The sequence below is a fragment of the Saimiri boliviensis genome, chromosome 2 (genome assembly GCF_048565385.1).
Source record: "Saimiri boliviensis isolate mSaiBol1 chromosome 2, mSaiBol1.pri, whole genome shotgun sequence".
In the NCBI taxonomy this organism is placed as follows: Eukaryota; Metazoa; Chordata; class Mammalia; order Primates; family Cebidae; genus Saimiri; species Saimiri boliviensis.
This window is the reverse complement of record NC_133450.1, coordinates 51,696,537-51,718,093: the sequence shown is the minus strand read 5'-3', so window position 1 is coordinate 51,718,093 and position 21,557 is coordinate 51,696,537. Positions and strand designations below refer to the sequence as shown.

Sequence of the window (21,557 nt, the reverse complement as noted above, 5' to 3'; positions counted from 1 at the left end):
AATTCAATCAAATTACACAAAATTGCTTGAAAATCTAGAACAGTAGCGATCCATTATGCCTCTGTTTTATTAGTGACAAGTACAATTACTCTAAAATAAAGAACACTGGTGAATATATAATTGGCTGTAATCATGTTAGTGTTTGAATAAAAATGACGGGAACATTTAACACTTTGACAACAAAATGTTCAGAAATAACTTATTTATTCAAACAGTTTTTATTTTCCACCAAGTGAAGGAGAAACACAGTTTGCTTAGGAAAATCAATGACTTTTCCCTGCAATAAATAAATATCCAAAAGGGGAAAAAAGCAGCCCCACAACTCTATATTATTACTGTTATTATTTTTAACCAGCAAGAAGCTTAATCCTGTGTTTGAAGTCAGCGCTCATCTAGCCGCGGTTTGGTGCCAAAGTCCGCCACCTAGAGGAAGAGCTCTGAAGCTCAGAACCCCTTTTTCCGCGGTGACCCGGGAATCAAAGTCAATATTCCTGTGGAAATTGCTCTCCTAACTAACTCCCCCTCCCTTACCGCTCTCGTCCCCTTCTACCCTACAACCTCGTCACAATATTTTCTTAGTAATTGCTCTGTGCAATTGACAGAAGCGCCGCGTCTCCAGCAGCGCCGTGCTCTCCCAGGAAAGCGTGAGGGCGCTGGGGAAGCTGATCAGGGAATATTTGGTTCTGGAGAGACAATCCACTTTCATCCACAGTGGTCTAGAGCAGCCTGACTTGGGGGCTCACAAAGTGACGGCTGGTGGAGGCATCGCCACATTCCAGTGCTTCCCCTCGCCCCGGCCTCCGGCCACCAGTTGGTATCGCGGGGGCTACTCCCGACTTTTCCCCAGCGCCCCTACTCCCCACCCCAAGCGCGAAGATCTGAGGTCCCGGCTTTATTTAATCATCTACTCAGTTCTTGGAGCCCAGTGAGTCCTTTCATTCTCCTAGGTGGGTTGCTTGAAGAACTGAGTTACAAAGGTATTAAAGAGGAGGCCATGTTTGCAGGGGTCCCCCTGTGGTTACGGAGACCGACCCAGGAGAAACCCCAAGTTTTTACACTGAGCTGAGTCTCCGAGTTTCAAGAAACTTGGGCAGTGTGCCAGAGAATTTGAGGTTGTACTCGGAAGCACCGGGAGCCTACTTTGGATTTTAGTCTTGGTGGATCCTATCGGCTCTTCACGCGGAAAAGCCAACCATTGCCGAGTTCATCCTCTCAAGTAATTCTTGGAGAAGGGAGATGCTAAACAAGGGAATGTGGGGCTTTGAGAAGAAATTTACCAACAGAATTCGAGCGCTCAAAGTCTCCTTAACACCAGTACTGCAGACTCTGCTGTGAGCCCCGCGCCTGCCCTCCAGGAATGTCTCCCCGCCCTATTCATCCAAAGTTTTGTTTTTATTGCCTTGGGGCACTTAGAATATTGTTCAAGCTGAAGATTTCCTAGAAAGGCTAGGAAGGTACCAGAGAGTTGATTTAGTTTTGGGGAAAAAAAAAAAAAGGTGTTAATAATAGGACTTCAATTGGGTTTCATTTCTTCTAATTTTCCTTACAGTCCCCTCCCTCCTTCCTTCCCTCCCTTTCTTCCTTGCTTTTCCTTCCCTTTTCTCTTTCCTCTCTCTCCCTCTCCCTTTCCCCATCTCCTTTACTCTCTCTGTGTGACATAACTATATCTCATCTACCTCCCCAAGTGTGAGAGAAATGAAGCAGAGTGAGGGTGGTGGAGGTGACCATTTTCATTCTGACTTCCAGAACCTCCTTAATTGTCAGTTCTTAATCCCAATGCTGGAGTTCGAAAGAGACATCTCAGAGATGATTCTTCTCCCTCCCAGAGACGACCTCAGAACCACGGTCTAAGAAGCGATTTTTCAGACTGTGAAATTACTTCTAAGGCAGCTGAAATAAACATATATTTTAAAAACAAGCCTCTGAAACTGATGCCCCATGCATGCTTCCTCTATGGATGGAGGCGTTCCCCAAATTGTCACTCCACCCAACGCCCTAGGAGCTTAAGTCCTCAGAAATGTATTTTTTTGGTTTTGTTTTATGTAAAACTAGCGCTTCCACTCTCAACTCCCAGGTCTATCATTCCTCTCCCGCATTATATTAACGGCGATGTTAGCCTTCCCCTACGTGTTTAGGCTGCTAATGCCGGCCACTTAACGCAACAAAAAATGCTCATCTGTGGAGATTTTCCCAAGGCTGGCCGCAATGTTGGCTCATTTTTCTTTTCTTTTCAGGGCACGTCCATTCCTCCCTGCCCCCTTCTTCTTTTCTTGAGATGGGGACTGGAAAAGGGGTCCAACAACTTTGAGCCCAGTGTGTGAAGTTTCCCCCTTTCTCTTGCCTGCCAATCCATCAAGCAGGGTGGTGAATTTCTGGTGTTCCCTGGACAGCAGAACTATCTGGAAGCTTCAGCGTAGCTTAGTTGCCTGTCTCAGTTAACTTGCCTTTTTTCTTTCTTTCTTTCTTTCTTTCTTTCTTTCTTTCTTTCTTTTCTTTCTTTTCTTTTTTTTTTTTTCCTGGTCATGTCTTTCTTTCTCCTCTCCTTGGTCGGTGGAAGCAGTTGAGGATTGCCCTCACAGTCCGTCTGTGCCTTTGTACCTCCAGGCTTCTGAAGAAAACTCCACTGGCTTTCTTTCTATTAACAGGGAAAGCTGTATTGGAGATGCCCTCTGTATTGGATTATGTGTGGGTGCTGTGTATGTTTGCTTAGTTTTAGTAACTTTATGGGGGGAGACTCTCCTGAGCTTGTTGACATTTTTTCCCTCGGGGGAGATTCTCTGCAGCAAGGAATAACCTTAACTTGGATGATGAACTTCTGTTAGCCTTCTTACTCTATCTAGTAAATCTAGCTTGGGAAAGTCACCTGCCCTCAAGATTCATGTGTACCTACTGTCCGAGGAGAAGACCATCAGGGGCAATGCAAAGTGAAACTGACTTAAAGTGTGATAAATATTATCCAGTGGGTTTTGATTTAAAAAGGTGAATGGCTTAATTGTTCAAAGCTGGAACGTGTTTGCTTCTTAAAAGCTGGTGAAGTGTAGACATGTGAACTGTTTTCCTGACTCTGGCTCTAGCATTCTTTTCTATGGATCCTTAGGCAACTTACTTCATCTTTCCAGTTTTTTCTTAATCTGAAAAATAAGTGATCTGAAATTATTAATATATACAATAGCATTCATTCATCAAATTCCCAGCACCACCATCATCACCACCAAAATATAACTTTAAAAACCATAACAATCTTTAGAAAAAATTTTGGGGGTGAAGCAGGAAGAAAATCTCATTCAAACGGCAGCAGCGACATCTAGTGATCATAAGGCTCAACAGTAGCAATGAAGCTGTGGAAGAGTTTACTGAGCAGTGGGTTTTTGGAGGAGAGAGCCATGGAGGTTTTTCTAATAAATCTTGATTGTCTGTCTGGCAAACAACAGACTTTTGATAATAAAAAATCTAAGCTTCGATTGTTATAAGAAGACGTAGAAAGACAAAGGTTTTTACATTGAATCTGTACACAGGGCAAACAAAGTTTATTATGAGTATTCTTCCAGTGCCTTAAATTCCATGTCAAGAAACTGTTCTAAAAAGTTTCCTTTTTTAAGGGGGGGGGGGCTGCAATTTATTTGTCTAATTTTCCAGGTTATCACCAAATATGTTTCTACACAAACACTTAACAAAACTGAAAAAAAGAAATTTTTGAGATATATATATATATTTTTTTTTCTGAACTAATCACTTTGATTTGAGATCAGGGAACATACTAAAAATAACGTGTTTTAAGTAATCACATATATGCTCTTTCTATTTTCCTTGGCTGAAAATATTTTGGAATTCAAAGAAGTGAAATTCCTATGTCTAGATGGACTGTCTTCTTCTTACAGCAAAGATAAAATGAACTATCTGGGCACAGGAAAAATTTTAGCAATGGCAGACTGCGGAGCCCAAAAATTTTCAGAATAACAATTTTAGCATTTGCTTGGCATTTAACATGCTAGAGAAAGATAGTAGAACTCATCTCATTCCATGTGACTGTAAGCTGGCCATGTGCGTGGGTGCAGTTTGTCCATGCACTTGCTGAAGTATGTGTTTAATTTTCTAATGGCAAAGCAGCTGATGACTAATGGATATGGATTCATGCTTTGTGACTTCAAGTGAAACTAATTTTGTTTATTCTATTTTATTTTTTCACCAATATTTTCTAAATTTTACTATAAAATTTGGTCACTGACATGCTGTCTAGCTAGTTCTAGAATAATAAGATAAATGTACAAGTTGTTAACACTTGGGGGAATTTGAGCTAGTCACAACACTTCTCCTGGACTTTAGATTTCTTATGCACAAAATGAGAAAGTTAAATTTGCTATCCCTTATAACTCAAAAGATTTTTAAGTCAATAAATCATCAACCTTCATTTGGGAAGACTCCCTTCTGGTGCCTTCATTGTTATTTGCAACTCTTCTGTATTGCTCCTGAGTTCTCTAGTTAGGCATCTCATCAGAAGTGCGAATTGATGAGCCTTCCATCTTCTCTATCTTCCTGTCTTGCTGATCTTCCCCTTTTTCTGCTTTTAAAAATGACAAAAATCTCAGCCACTCTAGTCACCATTTACTAACTCATTGGCATGCACTCAGCTCTCCTTTGCTGTCTATCCAGAAAAATCATAATGTGAGATAGGACCAAATCGAACACAAAGCTGAGGCAGCTGTATTCAAGTTTTGTAACATGTTCCTATATCTGCATGGTGATGATTAATTATTATTATTATTATTATTTTTAGGAACCAGAGCCAAAGTATTCTGGCTGCAAATAGCCCACATTTTCTTTCTGCTTCTGTGTCTCTGTGAATAAATTTCTTCAGGAGGATGCAATAAAATGTCTCCAAATTCTGACTAGGAACATCATTATATACTTTTAGCAAGAAGAGTGTTCACAGAAGGCAAATATCACTCCATAATGCAAATATGCTCAGCATTTAATACAGACCTCAGGTTAGCTGAAGACACACACGTATACTCATGTACACACACACATGAGTATGTGTGTGTTTATGTGTGTGTATATATATATGCACACACATGCATGTGTATACGTATATACACATATGTGTATATATGTATGTATATGGAGAATCATATCTACATTGACCTGGGTTGATAGAAAAAAACAAGTTCATTACAGGGGAAATTCTAAATATATCAAAAGTTTCTTTCATAGATGCCTTTTTGTTGTTCCCTAGATAACTTTTTACTCTTCCTACTACTTGGACTTGTAGTTAAAATTCCTTATGCGTGCATAAAGTTCACAAGACATGTTTTCTTCTGTAGATTTTTCACAGGCCTCATAAACACAGGTATTATTCTATTTTAGAAATGAGGAGGCTGACCCAGAGAGGCAAAATGACTTGCTTAAGATCACACCACTAGGAAGACACAGGAAAGGAGTATGAATTCTGGCTTTGGACAGGCTGCAACTTGCACTTGGCCATTTTTAGGGTTGAAACCTTCACACTGGGAACCAAGGGGACTGGCTGGGGCTTTTCTTTAAACCTCACCAGGATTTCACCACATATATTTGAGAAATTTCAACTTTTAAAGAATTTTTGGACCCCTAGTCTGTGTTTGCTTCTCCTCATTCATGTATGATTCTCCCTTCTTAACACTGAAAATTTTATATTCTTTCTACAGGAAGGATAATCCTTGTAAGAAGATTGTACTCTAAACATCTTTGTTAATTATCTTGGAAACTAATATTTTAGAGTTGGAGGGAATTTAAGACATTTTGTGATTCAGTGGCTCTGGAGTAAGATGACTGTCTGAATCAATGGCTCTTGATAACTGTGTGAAATGGGAGTCCAGATTATTCTGAATTCCCTGGTGTTGCTTCCTACCCATCTCCCTGGATTTTTGGCTTTCTGCATTTATAGATTTAGTTACTTCATTCTTGCTGGCCACCCTGTGCACTAGTTTTCCAAGGGGCTGCATTTTTAGCAGCCCACTGTGGACCTGGCCAAGCACTTTACTCTCAGCTGAGAGCTGTTAAGTCTTCTTGGATCTATTTTCTTTCAAGTAGCTCTCTGCTGCCCTCAACTGGTGTTCAGCCACCAGAGCTAGCATTAATCCACTGTACCCTGGCTTCTATGGGAGCATCATTAACCACAGTTTATGCCTTTTATAGCACGGAAACATAGAAGTCAGGCCCATCACATTCACTTATACCCCAGGTTCTCACTTTCTACAAGTTTGCAGATGGCCCATGAAGAAGAGTATCTCATTTTCACATATCTGTGCTAGAGTATTTGGAAGGGCTTACATGAAAATGTAAACTTTTTATTTAATTATCAAATTGAGATACTCTTCAGCTGATAGACCAAATTTTTGAACATGTTTTAGTTAGTCTTAAGAAATATGAGGCCGGGCGCGGTGGCTCAAGCCTGTAATCCCAGCACTTTGGGAGGCCGAGGTGGGTGGATCACAAGGTCGAGAGATCGAGACCAACCTGGTCAACATGGTGAAACCCCGTCTCTACTAAAAAAAATACAAAAAATTAGCTGGGCATGGTGGCGTGTGCCTATAATCCCAGCTACTCAGGAGGCTGAGGCAGGAGAATTGCCTGAACCCAGGAGGCGGAGGTTGCGGTGAGCCGAGATCGCGCCATTGCACTCCAGCGTGGGTAACAAGAGCGAAACTCCATCTCAAAAAAAAAGAAATATGAAACATTTTATCTTTGATGTAAATAAAATATAGAGTATTTTATGAGATCCATGAATTACTTGTAAACTTTCTCATTTATTCAACAAATACATATTGGACGCATACTGTATGCTAGACATTATTATTGGTGCTGAGACTATAGCATTGAATAATGGAGGCAAAAATCTCTCTGCCTTCATTAAGCTAACTTCCCGGTTAAGGAAAATGGACATTAAACAAATAAGCAATATACATTTTTTAAGGGAATGTAACATTCTCATATCTGTTTCCTACCCCAAGTACTGTAGTAATTCCATTTTTAAGAACATTTGTAGTAAAGTTAAAGAAGCATAACTAGAGGTTATAAAGGGACTATGCATGCTATAAATATTGGATGTGTTATTTGTTTGTGAATTCATACGTTTATTGTGAATATAGGATTGACATATAAAAGTGTTTGATGCAGATGAGTGTTTGAACCTTTCAGCTGAAGACATGTTTTTCTTTTTAATCTATACCAATCTGTCCTGTTTAATTGCCTTGTGATTGGAATATCACTCTGTCATCCCCTGTAATAGCTGCCACTAAAATTCCTGCTGTTGCTGCCATTGATGATGGTATCTGTAATTCTCTTTACTTTTCTCTTTGTTTTTATGCTGTTCTCTTACCATGTCTTTTGATCTTTCCACAGATAAACTCTGATAGGTATCACTGACCAAATAGAACAAATTTTCTCTTTTTTATATGTTGGAACTACCTATTATAACTAGGGAAGTTTAATCACCTGGTTTTCTTTTCATTGTCAGGTCTATTTGAAATGGGTGTTTGTCCTAGGTGAAATGCAGCTGATTTGGAAGAAACCAAAATATTAATCAAATAATAAGCAAGTGGTAGTGGCAATTACAGATACACAGCTTCTAAGTAGCATGTTTGTATTCAAAGAAAAAAATAGTTCAAATTCTGAAAAAAAAATCCCTGTAGTGTCAAAGTGATTTTGGGTTGCTGGGTGACAAGCTTCATCCTTCCCAGGAATAATTTTTCTGTGTGGAACTTTCCAGTTTTGTTTTTATGATGTAGATGCCTTCTGCTAGACAGACTTAACACTATCTCATGGAACCAGTGGGTCAGTGCAGGGTTAAGAATATGATGCATCTATCCTTATATGAGTTAGAAATGTTTACACTTATTAACATGTTTCTTGAAATATCTTTAATTTTTGTTTACTTCTGATTGTATGTATATCACAGACTTGCTGTAAAAAATTTCTAGTATATAAAGAAGTTAATAAATATAAATAATCTATTAAAATAAAACTTATATTTTAAATAATTTGGATCATCCTGTGGATATACTTTATGTTCAGCCTTTTGTTCATTAGTGTTATAATGTGAGCATTTCCACATAACTATTTTGATATTTAAAAACTATAGTTACAAATATCCAAATTATTTTATAGCTAATGATAAACAATTTAACCACTGACCATTAGCCATTGCTTCACATTTAGGAGGTTTCTAATTTTTCATTATTAAAATTACTTGAAATATATATCTTTGCACATAAACTTTTTCTCCAACTCTGATTATTTCCTTATAATAGATTTTTTAATGGCAAAGCTTTTTCTTTTTTTATTACATAGTGTGAATCTGTAATAAACAGTTACCACATATTGGCGAATTGTAATACAAATTTAATTTGTATTACAAATTATCACAATTGTTTCATTAAGATTGTATTAATGTGGCCAGGCATGGTGGCTTACACCTGTGATCCCAGGACTGCGAGGCTGAGGCAGGTGGATCATCTGATATCAGGAGTTTAAGACCAGCTTCGCCAACATGACAAAACACCAACTCTACTAAAAATATAAAAATTAGCTGGGTGCGGGGGTGCATGTCTGTAATCCCAGGTACTCAGGAAGCTGAGGCAAGAGGATCCCGTGAACCGAGGAGGTGGAGGTTGCAGTGAGCTGATATTGTACCACTGCACTCCATTCTGGACAACAGAGTGAGACTCAGTCTCCAAAAAAAAAAAAAGAAAAAAAAATTATATTGATGTACATTTGCATTGATTGTAAAAGCGTCTCTGTCCTGGCCGGGCACGGTGGCTCATGTCTGGAATCCCAGCACTTTGGGAGGCCAAGGTGGGTGGATCACGAGGTCAGAAGTTTAAGACCATCCTGGCTTACATGGTGAAACCCCATCTCTACTAAAAACACAAAAAATTAGCTGGGTGTGGTGGCATGCACCTGTAGTCCAGATTCTTGGGAGACTGAGGCAGGAGGATCGCTTGAACCTGGGAGCAGGAGGTGGAGGTTGCAGTGAGCCAAGATCATGCCACTGCACTCCAGCCTGGGTGACAAGAGTTAGACTCTGTCTCGAAAAAAAAAAAAAAAGTCTCTGTCTTAATGAAACATCACCAAGTATAAAATTTTCTTTTGCCAGTTTAAAAGGAAAAATATAATACCTATAACTAGCTTTGATGCACTTTTCTTTATTTACAAGCAGGATTGAAAGAAATTTCTACAAATACTTATGACATTTTAAATTTCATCTTTTATAATATTTCTGTTGTCTTCTGTCCATTGTTTATTTGAATTGCATGCCTTATTAATTTTAAGGGCTTTTCTAGATAAAAATATTAACACTTTGTTATCTGGCTCAAATATTTTTTATAGTTTTTATTAGTCTTTTTAGCCTATTTACAATATTAGTTATACACAAATATAAGTTTTATGCATATTCAAATATTGAAACTATAATAAAGTTAAAACCTAAAAGTTCAAAACATAGGGGCTAAAAAGCTTAAGCTCTGGAGTTACATTGCCTGGGTTTGAATCTGATTCTATCACTTTTTGTCTATTTACTCAATGAATTTGAGTTAAATTATTAAACCTCCATACTTTAGTTTCATTTGGTATAAGGTGAGGTTAATAATGCTAATTCTTTCATAATGTTTTCTGAGGATAAAATGAGTTAAATTCATAAGGAGTATACTTTGAAGTGTACCAGGCAAATAGTAAGCCCAAAATTAAGATAGACTACTTCTATTATTGTTTACAGTATTCAAATTTATAAATGCAAAATAATTTTTATTACTTTAATATTAGTACTTTAAATATCTAAAAATGAGCTAAATATTAAAGTTTTATTAACTAAACATCAAATAAAGCTAAGAATTTTGGATACCTAGTTTCATAAATTACATAAATGATTAACTTGAGTATTCTGAGGGAAAATATTATTATATCTTTTATTCATACACCTGATACTAGTTTTATTCATTTGTTTAAGAGATATTTGTTGCATATTTACTACATGCCAGGAACTGTAGTTGAACAGGACAGTGAACAAGATAGATAAACACCTTTGCTCTTCTGCAATTTGTGGAGAAACTCTAACACAATAAATTAGTATCATGAAAAATACAATAGAGAAGAATAAAGGAGACAGGAAGTGCAAAAAAAATAGTGCTTGCAATTTCACATATGTTAGCCAGGGCGACCACTGAGTATATTAGTTTTCTATTGCTGCCTAACAAATTACCACACATTTAAAGCTTAAAACAACACAAATTTATTACTTTACAGTTTCTGTGGGTCAGGTCAAGAGTCTAGACACAAACTACCTGGGTCCTTTGTTCAAAGACTTACAAAACTGAAATCAAGGTGTTGACTGGGCTCTAGTTCTCATGTGGAGCTCAGGGTCATCTCCATGGTTATTCAGGTTGTTGCAATTTAGATCATGTGGTTGTAGGACTGTGGTCTCTGTTTTCTTGCTGCATCTCAACTGAGGTCAGTCTCAGCTCCTACAGGACAAATTCATTCATCATAATCTGAATAATCATCCTTTTGACTAGCTAAAGAATGAAATGTTGTTGATCAATGGCATCAAATGTTGCTGATAGGTCAAGTATAAAATAAGAAGAGAAAATTGACTGGATTTAGCAAATGAAGGTCATTGGTAACCATGAGGAGAAGAGATTTGTTAGAATAGTAGAGATGAAAGTCTCTTGGATGATGATTAAAAATGAATGGGAAGAAAAATTTGAGATAGTATCTAGACAGTTTATTGAGCAGTTTTCCTGGAAGGGAAACAAGAGAAGACACATTAGCTATAGAGGAGGTGGTGTCAAGAGAGGGTTTTTAATGGGAGAAAAGTATGTTTAATTGGTGATGGAAATGATACAGTAAAGAGGTAAAAGTAAAATCTGATGCTATAGAAGAGAAGGAAGAATTGCTGGAGGCATATCCTTGAGTAGGGAAGTGAGATAGCATCAAATGCACGAGGTTGAAGGGGTTGGACTTAGATGGGAATACTGATAACCATCTTTCATTTCAGGAGGTACAGCAAAGTACATGGATTCAGTAGGTTGTGGGTATTCTCTTCTGATTACTTCAGTTTTCTCAGTGGACTAGGAAGCAAGGTCAGCTAAAACTGAGCATGATAATGGAAGTGTTTGAAATATGAGAGGGAAGATTAGGCATGAAAATGTCATCAAGAAGAGTGGGAGAGTAAAAGAACAGACAAATGTACTATGATTGCCAGGCAGTGTTGTGGACCTACCTGAAACACACGGTTATGAATTTAAATCAAACCAGTTTACCTGCTGCATGTTTTCCTAAACCACGTTAATTGTAGGGCTTCCAGAACTAACAAGACAGAAGATAATATATAACCAGGGTTGTGATTCAGACAAATGACTCTGAACAAGATAGGTGAGGGAATTAGGGATGCAAAAAAGAGTAATTGCAATGATTGCTCATGGAATTTAAGCTGGGAAAAGGGAGATAAGTGGGAGAGAGAAAACTGAAAAGCATAAACTGAAGACCTACCAAGCACTATGGTAAATTCTCAGAATAAATTAATACAAGCTTTTCTTTAAAATTGGCCTTCTGATGACTAAGGTTGTACTGTATAAAGTAGGGAGATCAAGTGATCCCAAGCTTTAGCTCCTCATGGGATGCAGGTAACTCCCATCACAATGAATTATTTTGACAAACTCAAAGCACTTTCATAGCTCCTCTCCTTTGGTACATTTATGAGGGAGGCAAGGGCAGGAACTAATATCTTTGTTTTATATGTAGAGGTAATACATTTGTTTTATATCTAGATATGCAGAGGTAAGCATAAAAAGAGGATCCCTGGACACAGTTTTATAGTACACAAAGTTGAAATGATTGCTAACTCAAGTCACTGTTTCTCTGTGTGACTGCTTTTAGTTTCCTCAGTTCTAGTGATCAGCAACTCATGTTGCTGATCATGGTCATTCCACATTCCCCATGGGTCTTCTTCTCAAGGTTTTAGGCAGCAGCCGTGCACTGTAGTTTTCTCTTTTCTCAGGCATCCTTCATTGAAAACTTCCTGTGAGGTTCTCAGTCCTTCTGAGTAACTCACTAACAACTTCGGTAAATTAATTCCAACTTGACTTAAGTTCTTAATCTTGTTTTCTGTCTTAGAGTGGTGGTTTTCAGTGTGCTCTTCCCTCAACCTACAGTGAGAAACACAGGTTGTATCATGACCTAGGTCACAAATACATGTATCTACATATACACATATGTAGACACATACAATTGAAACCAGAGTTTTCCAAAATACCCTTATTACTTGTGATACACTCTGATAGTTTCATTTCTTTTCTATTCTATTCTATTCTATTCTATTCTATTCTATTCTATTCTATTCTATTCTATTCTATTCTATTTAAAAACCTACTGGTTGGGACTCAACTAAGCTATTTACCAACTACTAATGGATGATGGACTGCAGTTTGACAATAAAAGGGGCTTTTGATGCTTATAATACAGGTAGGTTATAATCATAACTCATAATAGATTTAAGTATTTTACAAAATAACTCCTAATTGAGACCTGGTAGGATATGTGAATTTTAGTAGCTTAAAAGAGCTGGGAACCAGCAGTTAGTAGAAAGATTATGGAACATCAGAAGCCCCAAATCCTAGACTCATTCTAATACTTAATAACTTTGACATTGGTTTCTTATTCTACCCTCTCTTGTGTTCTATCTGAAATGGAGTTCAAACCACCTGCCAGGTCTAACTCTGAAATGTATTCTCAAGAGCAAGAGAAATGTAAGCGATGGAGGTTTATAAATAGCAAATGTAAGACTCTCTAATTTTATTTCTGGATTGAGTTTATGTTGGGACTCTGAAAGTCAGACAAATGCTCCAAAAGATAAGAATATTCCCTGTCATCAACTGCTTTGATTGATCTTAAGTTGCTATATATTATTCAAATATGTTGAATTATTTGAATATTATATTCTTATGTCTTCAAATAAAATTTATCAGAAAAATCTTTTAAGCTTAAAAATTATATACTTGATATAATGTGGTGTATCAACTTTTCATGCACTTTAATAAAAATTGAGTCATGGTTTTTTATTAAGTTTTGGTATAAAGCCACACACTAACTTGGAAGGCATAGTTCTAATACAGCTGCTGTACATTTTCTTCACAGCTTATTTGTAATGTCATTAGTCATTGTTAGGTCTATTAGTCAGAAGTTTCAAATCTATAATGAGACTCACTTGTGGTCATCATTTTTAGTAATTATTTTTTTAAATGTTGACATAAAATTTAGTATGTTGAAATTCAGTTTTATTCACAGATTTCTCCTTCTGTTCTTTTGCAAATCAACACGGATAATCTCAAAATAGCAGTGCTTCTCTACAATCTAAGCATTTTGGATGTGTCATCATATTAATATTTTGCCCTTTTACTATTTTCATTAATTAATTTTGCCCTTTAACTTTTACTGATCAAGGTGGACTAAATTGTAATTGCAACATTGCTATGAAATAATACCAAATTAAAGCTGATAGTGTCATGCTGTGAGCTAGTGAGGGATATTAACATTTTTAAACACGACAAATTGATTGAAAACCAGAAATACGTGTAACTGACTTCAGATTAATGTTCGAAATCTAGTTGTGAAAAATTTTGAATATTATATTAATTGTTCGAGTTTCTTTGGGGTGTCTGATAAAATTCAGGTGGTGTGGAAACTTGTAGCTTTACATTATCTCTATCCCGTTCTACTGTTATTAGAAAGTTAAGTTATGTAGTGATGTAAAGAAGGAATTCAGTAGTGTATCTGATAAATGTCTATATTAGTTCCCATAAGGGATTTAAATATTAATTTTAATATAGATTGCCCAATATGGTTATTTACTCATTAACTAAGCATTTTATCATTATCTACTCTGTACCAGATACTATACCAGATGATGAAGATAGAGTAATGAATAAAATGTAGTTCCTATTCCAGTGAGACTCAGAGTCTCGTAGAGGAGATGAACACATAGTCATATGTATAGCATAAAATTAGTGCGACACTGGAGGTGTGTCTGGGTTCTGTGAAAGTACAGAAGAAAGCCACTTGGGTCTTCAGATTGCTTCAAGGGAGAAATGTCATTCAATCTCTGTCTTCAAAAATTATCTTAAAAACATCAATATAATACATGAAAATGTAGTAAGTATCAACTAATTTAGAAGAACTTATGATAAAATAACAGAACCATTTCTCTTCAACAGCTATTTGGATTCCTGGCTGTGAACTCTTTTAAGCACTTTTTTTTTTTTTTTTTTTTTTTTTTCTGAGACAGGATCTCATTCTATCACCCAGGCTGCAGTGCAGTGGTACTATCACAGCTCACTGCAGGCTCGACCTCATGGGTCAATTGGTCCTCCCACCTCAGCCTCCCAATTAGCTGGGACGACAGGTGCAGGCCACCATACCTGGCTGATTAAAACAAAAAATTGTGGAGTTAGGGTTTTGCCATGTTCCCAGGCTAGATTTTAAATACTTCATTTGTATTTCTTTTTGTGATTCCTCTGTGATACTAAATTATATTATTATACTTACTTTGGGTGGTTTAGAGTTATTTATAATTCATTACTTCCACAGGTTACTTTAGTGACAATAGTAATATCCTGATACATTATTATGAGGTATCATCCCCATTCTTTCCTTACCTTTTACCTCCCTTAGTTCCCACCATTTATTAACTAACCTATTTTTATTTTATTAAGACTGTTATAATTTGTACTTTGAAATTAAACAGTAACCAAATCTTTCACTCTTTGTCGATGAATTAAGTTTGGAAATTTACATTTTTATGACTATGCTGAGTCATGCATTGTGCTATGATAGAATACATTCTCTTTTCTCATTATCAATTGCTGAAAACGATGCCAGAGATTTAATTTTTTTCCATTTGTATCATGGCTTTTTATACAACTTTCTTCTTTTATTTTCTTTGGGTTAGCAATTGCAATGGACTTTTACTTCTTTCTCTGCGTGTGTGTGTGTGTGTGTTTGTGTGTGTGTGTGTGTGTGTGGCTTCACTATATTACCACATTTTTTTGTTTTAAAGAGGTAACATATGTCTTTATTGTGTTTTTCATACATTCTCCCAGTGATTCTCAAATGGAGGTATTTTCTCACATGCCTTCCTCCTAACACCATCCATCCTTCTACTGTAATAGGAGTCAGTTACTCTCTAGAACTGCCATACAGAAATGTCCTGCATTGCTTTCCTGGGTGGAACCCACCCTTTTAGAATCCTGTCTCTCCTCTTCTTTCTCATCTTTCTTCTCTTTATTATCTTACTCTTTTTATTTCTTTAGTTTCTTATTTTTCTAGTGAACTCTTTCTTTAAAGGGTATGTGGTAAAAACATACTGTATTAGCAGATGCTTTTATTCTGTTGTGTGTGTATATATGCATGTGTATCTATATATGTGTAATTGAACTGGATGTATCATTTTTGAGTCAAAAATATTTTCTCAAAAACTGTAAGGTGTTGGTCTATTTTTCTTCTTAGCATTCAATGTTGGTGATATCTTTGATCAATTATCATCTTTTTTTTTCTTTTTTTTTTTTTTAAGAATTGGGGTCTCACCCTGTCCCATAGGCTGGAATGCAGTGGTGTGGTCACAGCTCACTGCAGCCTTGAACTCCTGGACTCCAGTGATCCTCCCACCTCAGCCTCCCAAGTACCTGGAACTACAGGTGTGAGCCACACCTGGCCAACTCACTGTTTTTAGATAACCTGTTTTTAATCTTGGAAGTTTTTATGATTAATTCTAGGTATAGGTCTTTACTGTAACCATTCCACTTGACATTTTTTCACTTTAGATACTTGTATCTTTCAACTTGGAAGAATTTGATTTGATCAGTTCTCTGTTGATTTATTCTTCTCCATTTTTCTGATATTCACGTTGTTTTTGGATTTCTATTACTCAGATGTGAGGCCTCCATACGACTTCTTTAGATCTTTTATCTGTTCCCTCATGCTTTCTGACTCTGCATTTCTGCTTTACACTGTATCAGAGTTCTCTATTTTCTAGATCTTTACTGTTAGTTCCATTTAATACTTTGTTCTGCATTTTCCAGCTGTTAGAGATCTGTTATTATCCTTTATTTTGTGAAACTCCTTTCCTACATTCTTCTTAGTTATGTATTTATTCTATTTTTTGTGCATTTATGTTTTTATTTTAGTGCTGTCTCAGAAGAGATGAGAAGATGTATCACTAAGACCTAGTATGAATCTGAGTCGGAAGTATAAGAAGCAACAGGTTATTTTAGGGTTAAAGTAACAAACTAGAAACAGCAGGGAACATTTAGCTGAATTTTTTTTTTTTTTTTTTTTTTGAGATGGAGTCTCAAATCTTGCTCTGTCACCCAGGCTGGAGTATAGTGTGGCTATTTTAGCTCACTGCAACCTCCGCATCCTGAATTCAAGTGATTCTCCTGCTCAGTCCCCAGAGTAGCTAGGAGTACAGGCACAAACCACCATGCCCAGCTAATTTTTAATTTTTGTATTTTTAGTGGAGATGGGCTTTTGCCATATTGTCCAGGCTAGTCTGGAACGCCTGCCCTCAAGTTATCCATCTGCCTTGGCCTTCCAAACTGTTGGGATTATAGGCATGAACCACCACGACCAACCTGCTGAAACAATTTCTAGGTGTCGTATTATGGAGGGCCTTGTAGATACTCTCTACTAAGGACACTGGACTTTTTATCTTACAAGCACTGAGTGTTTTAATTGTGAAAGTAGTAGGACCTTGTAAAGAAGATATATTTAAGCGCTATAAGGATTAGAGGCCAGAAGGACAGTTAGAATCCTGTTGAAAGAATTTATATTAGTGACAAGGATCTGATCCAAAGCAGAAAGATCAGAGAGAAGATGAGGCAGAAACAATAAAGAGAGAGTACAGAAGAAATTTCCAAAATTGACTAAAAATATGAAGACAGTAAATGCTAAGAACCCCAACTAGGATAAATGCAGAGAAAACTACATGTAGTCACATCAGAATAAAACTTCCAAAAACTGAAGGTGAAAAAAAAAAAAAAAAAAAGAAACCTTGAAAACAGCCAACAGATAATAATAATTAAAAAAATACCTTCAAAGGAGCAAATAAAGGCAAAATAGGAATTTTATCTTTCTTCTCAAAATGAATAATAAAATCCAGAAACTAATGGAATGATAATCTTAAAAATGCTAAAATAAAATATGGCACAGCATATAATTAAAATCTAGTCTACATCTACTTTTGCCTAATGTTCTATGTCCCTGTTCATTAAGACAGTATTTTGTCTTAAGGAAATGTCCCTGTTCATTAAGAAAATATTTTATTCTTTTATATTTTTGTGGTGCCGATGTCCATAAAATACATCATTTGAATAGTTAATTTTGTAAGATGATGGGCTTGGTACAGTAACGGAGATTTAAATCCTCGCTATTTAATCTGTTCTAATTGGTTAAGGGTAATGCTCAATTTAGAAGCAAAAAGTGAAATTGCAGATTTGTTTTTAAATCCCTTCAGCTCTAAAGTTTAATAGTTGTAAAAGCATTTCCTTTATTAGACTAACCATAAGAAAGTTGACTCTTAGATTAACTGTGGCAATATTTTATAAACATAATAAGGCCAATATTTTGAAGAAATGAAAATAATTGTCAATAGAAAGCTATGTATAGTAAGGGGATTATAAAGATGTAGGTTCAGAGCAGACCGCTATTTATTTACGTAATAGGTGAGATCTTGTTGTATTGTCCAGTCTAGAGTGCAGTGGCTATTCACAGGCATGACCATAGTGCACTACAGGCTCATTCCTGAATACTGGGACTATAGGTGGGTACCACCACACCAAGCTGTAGAATGGATCTTTTCAAGAACTGTGAGATAGCAAATACAGAAATAGGACTGTGCAATTTTATGTCCAGACAGACTATTATGAAAATAAGATTGAGCTTCGTGAGCTCTGGAGTTAGATTGCCTATGTAAAAACTTCAGCTCTTCAATTTACCAGCTGTCTGACCTTGGGCATGTTTCTTAATCAATCTGCATTTCACTTTCTGCATCTGTAAAACCTTTTAAAGATTGTGGCATAAAGTTGAAAGCATACTTTAAATGTTAGCCTTTATTATAATAAATGAAAAGTCGGCAAAGCAAAGCTGATGCATTCACAGTAATTGTGTAATATATGAAAATTTTGCTGGATTCTGGTATTTGGCTTAGGCAAGGGAAGTTTCTGAAAATCTTTACATTTTATATAATGTTAAAAGAGTGAAAAGAAAGACAAACGAAAAAATATTTTTCAAAGTATGCTAGGAATTTTGTTGACACTCCACATACATGATTTTTTTAACCCTAAAGTGAATTTATAATGTAGGTCTTATTTTTTGTTATTTTATAGATGGGAAAACTGGCTTGGAGATGTTAAATATACTGGATTATTGTCAGTTTATGAAAAGAATTTCAGTTATCAATGAGTAAGTGGGATAAATTTCAGAGGAAGAAATTGAGCTCCTTACATACATGGTAGAAAAAACATAAAAGGTGGTTAACTGCCTCCATATAAAACTAATTCTTAAAAAAAATGTTATTTTAGGTTCAGGGGTACATGTGTAGAGTTGTTACACAGATAATTTGTGTATCGGGGGGGTTTAGTGTGCTAATTATTTCATCAGCTTGGTAATAATCATGGGACCTGATAGGTAATTTTCCGACCTTATTCCTCTTCCCACCTCTACTCTCAAGTAGGCACTGGTGTCTGTTGTTTCCTTCTTTGTGTCCATGTGTACTTAATGTTTAGCTAATTATAGCCTGCAGACTTAATCACAAATCTCCTGTTAACAATGCTGTGTTGCTTCTTACTTTGGTTATTTCAACCATCTGCTGATTTTTTGTCTTTTTACTACTATTTCATTTGCAGCGGAGCCAACCAATCCTAGAAAAATTGAATGGTAGATTAATTACACCATTTCATCTGAAGAAATATCTGTCTCATTTTTACATTTTTTACTAAAAACTGTTTCAATCAATCATTCATAACTGAAATCAATCATTTATAACTGGATATAAATTTAAATGGTTTTTACTTCTCAGAATATTATCTCAAGCTAACTTGAAGTGGGTAATAAAAGACATTTTCCTCTATTACAGAAAAGCCGAGCATTTTTGTGTAAATAAGGGAGACTCTGTGATGTTGAAAAGTGATGTTTTCAGGAATTCCTGAAATATCAACTATTTTGGAAGTAATTCACCTATACGTCATGCAAACCCTAAAATAAAAAATCTAGAGTGATTATGGAAATTTGCCAGTTGAAAAGATCTAGATTTTTTTAAATGCTAAATGTTACTTTCTAATATTTTTAAAAACATTGGTCACCAGACTGCCTCTAAGTAATATGAGAGTTCCAAATTTTTATATGAAGTGCAATTATAAAATCTGATTATGTACAACTGCAGCTCTACTATGTTTGGGGTATATTGATAGGAATACTTGTTAGCTGCGCATTCTCAAAGATTGCTTATACTTGGAGATATGAATGTTTCACTCCCAATTGGAGCCAGGTCTATATTGATCAAGGATAATGGAAGCAAGTACTGATGTTGGTATTTCTTTGACAGTTTCAGTTAACAGGAAATATTGGTCTGAATTAGGGTGTAACAAAGAGAACAATGATTCCGTAAGGTTAAGAAGATAGAACTTGATTTGTCCTTTACATAACAATCCAAATTGAGTGGTTCAACTCTGCTCTATGAAGTTATTCAGGAATTAAGGTTCTTTCCATTGATTGCAGTATTATCCTGCAGGACTGTCATCTTTTGCATAGCAGAGACAAGGTCAGCTGCCATCCCAGCTGATGAAAAGGGGAAGGATAACATGGAACTATACACATGATCCTAAGACTTAGGGCCATCAGGGACACAGATCACATTAAATTCTGTGGAGAAACGAAGTCCACTATGAAAAGGAGGCTGGAATTCTCCATTTAGTCTTGCATGCAGGAATAAAAGGACAGTATCTTTTGGTAGACAACTAATAGTCTCCACTTTATGGTTTGCGGTGTTTGTTGATCCTATTGAAGTTTTCTGATGATGTGCAATTTTTTCTTTGTGAAAAGAATAAAGATGATATGGTTCTGAATGGAACCTTAAACTGGAATAATACTATCTTTATTTTTCTGTAGACTGTGTTTTACACCTGCCTATACTGGTGAAAAATAATAATCTTTTATTGGACATGAGTTTCATACTCTTATTTTTTTCAACTTATGTGGTCTTGGGAAAATAGGACCAATATTAAACCTCTTTGGTGATTTACCTATGTCTTGTGAGTCTGTTTCCAGTCATTTTCATTTAGAAGATTCTACCTCTAACTCTGCAAAGAAAAATACATTCTTAGTAGATCAAAATACATTTAAATCTCTTTTTTTCCCTAAATTAAGTTCTAAAAGCTTTGCTTACTAAATAGCTTATAAAGTGCCCTCTTTTGAAATAACCTGCAGAGATAACTTTGATGGGAAGTTGACTAGGGAAATAAAACAAAGCCCCCTTTATTGTTAGTGAATAATTCTTCAACTACAATTTAATATTAGAGATTCTGTAGTTAAAAGAAAGAGAATAATGTTCATTTATGTGGGATTGTGATTATTTTCTAATTTCCTATTAGGATCAAGCTTAAGTTTTGATATAATATTGCGTTTTGTATGCCACAAGTCTCTAGTAGATCCCAAAGCCCCGTTTTATCTATCATTATGCTCATTTACTAGATGATGTCTAAGTTTCTCAATTAGAAATTATTTCTCTTGGCTTAAGGCTTTACCTTGCTAAAACTCAACTATCTGTGAAAAAATCAATCCTTTAAACTTTACAATCATTTTACATTTTGTCTGGTTGAATTTGTTGTTGAGTTTTTTTAGTATGAGTTAGCAGAATGCTTGAGGCAGCTGTTTGAGGGTCCACTGACTATGGAAATGAATACAGAAAGATTTTTGTTTAAAAGATGAATTTAATTTGTGAATTTTCTTTCCATTGTAGGTCACTTCGAGCTCTGGCTGATTTACAAAGAAAAATGTGAGCTGATTATGACCACTATAAAAATTTATAATGGGCAAAGGATGTACATCATTCCCTGAATATTTTGTTTTTTATTTTAAATTAGAAAATTACCGTTGTTGATTTAAGTAAAGGACAGCATCAGTGACAAAATCCACATGAATTGAAAATAGTGAAATTTAATTTTTATAAATCTGTGGTAAACATTCTAATGAAAATATATTTTTTCATTCATGGCACTTTAATGAAAAAGTGTATTGGTGATAAATTCAAACAATAAGTAAAATAGGATTTAGGTTACATGTGGTAGTAAAGATATTGATCTACTGTTGACATTCTGAAGCTATTAGCAATCAAATGTTATCGCTTATTTTCAGCCCTTGAGCTACTACTTAGTTTTCTACTCACCAGTTCCATCTTTTTTAAAAATTGCAAACAGCATGGCTGGATGATGAGGGAAGAGCTCTACCCCTAATTGGATAAAAAAAAACAGGCTCTGCTT

At 35.8% G+C, this 21,557-nt stretch overlaps 1 long non-coding RNA gene across 1 annotated transcript in view; it reads left to right on the top strand.

The window, feature by feature from the left end:
• LOC141583564 (uncharacterized) overlaps positions 1 to 21,557 on the top strand; it is a 46,162-nt gene that overhangs the window by 7,464 nt on the left and 17,141 nt on the right. Inside the window, exon 2 of the long non-coding RNA XR_012516220.1 lies at positions 21,038 to 21,073. This is a non-coding gene — a long non-coding RNA (uncharacterized LOC141583564). The remainder of the gene's footprint in view (positions 1 to 21,037; positions 21,074 to 21,557) is intronic.